Raw genomic sequence first — 307 nt, 5'->3', positions numbered from 1 at the left:
GCTAATAGTATGATATGAATCCGAAAGTAAGAATAGAGTAAGCATTGAATATACGTCAATCCGCCATGTGGTGCGCCCGTGAATAAATTATCTATCGCTCTCGCATGTCTAAATTTAATGAACTAATGTATATCAACTGAAACAGATACAGAAACGTGCATCGCTTACAGTTAAAAAACGAAAGGAAAAACTGCCGACCTGCTTCAGTATAATTATACATACATGGGCATCCGCATCAGCGCTGAAATTAACATATAAGGTACACAATAATTTCGACATGTGTATTTTACCCGCATTCACAATTTAG

General features: G+C 36.5%; 1 protein-coding gene across 1 annotated transcript in view; it reads right to left on the bottom strand.

The window, feature by feature from the left end:
• LOC119587575 (carbohydrate sulfotransferase 9-like) overlaps window positions 1-307 on the bottom strand; it is a 17096-nt gene that overhangs the window by 3918 nt on the left and 12871 nt on the right. The gene's annotated exons all lie outside the window — the stretch shown is intronic.

Source organism: Penaeus monodon, chromosome 22 (assembly GCF_015228065.2).
Source record: "Penaeus monodon isolate SGIC_2016 chromosome 22, NSTDA_Pmon_1, whole genome shotgun sequence".
NCBI lineage: Eukaryota > Metazoa > Arthropoda > Malacostraca > Decapoda > Penaeidae > Penaeus > Penaeus monodon.
The sequence above is the reverse complement of the archived record's forward strand: the minus strand, read 5'-3'. Positions and strand labels throughout refer to the sequence as shown.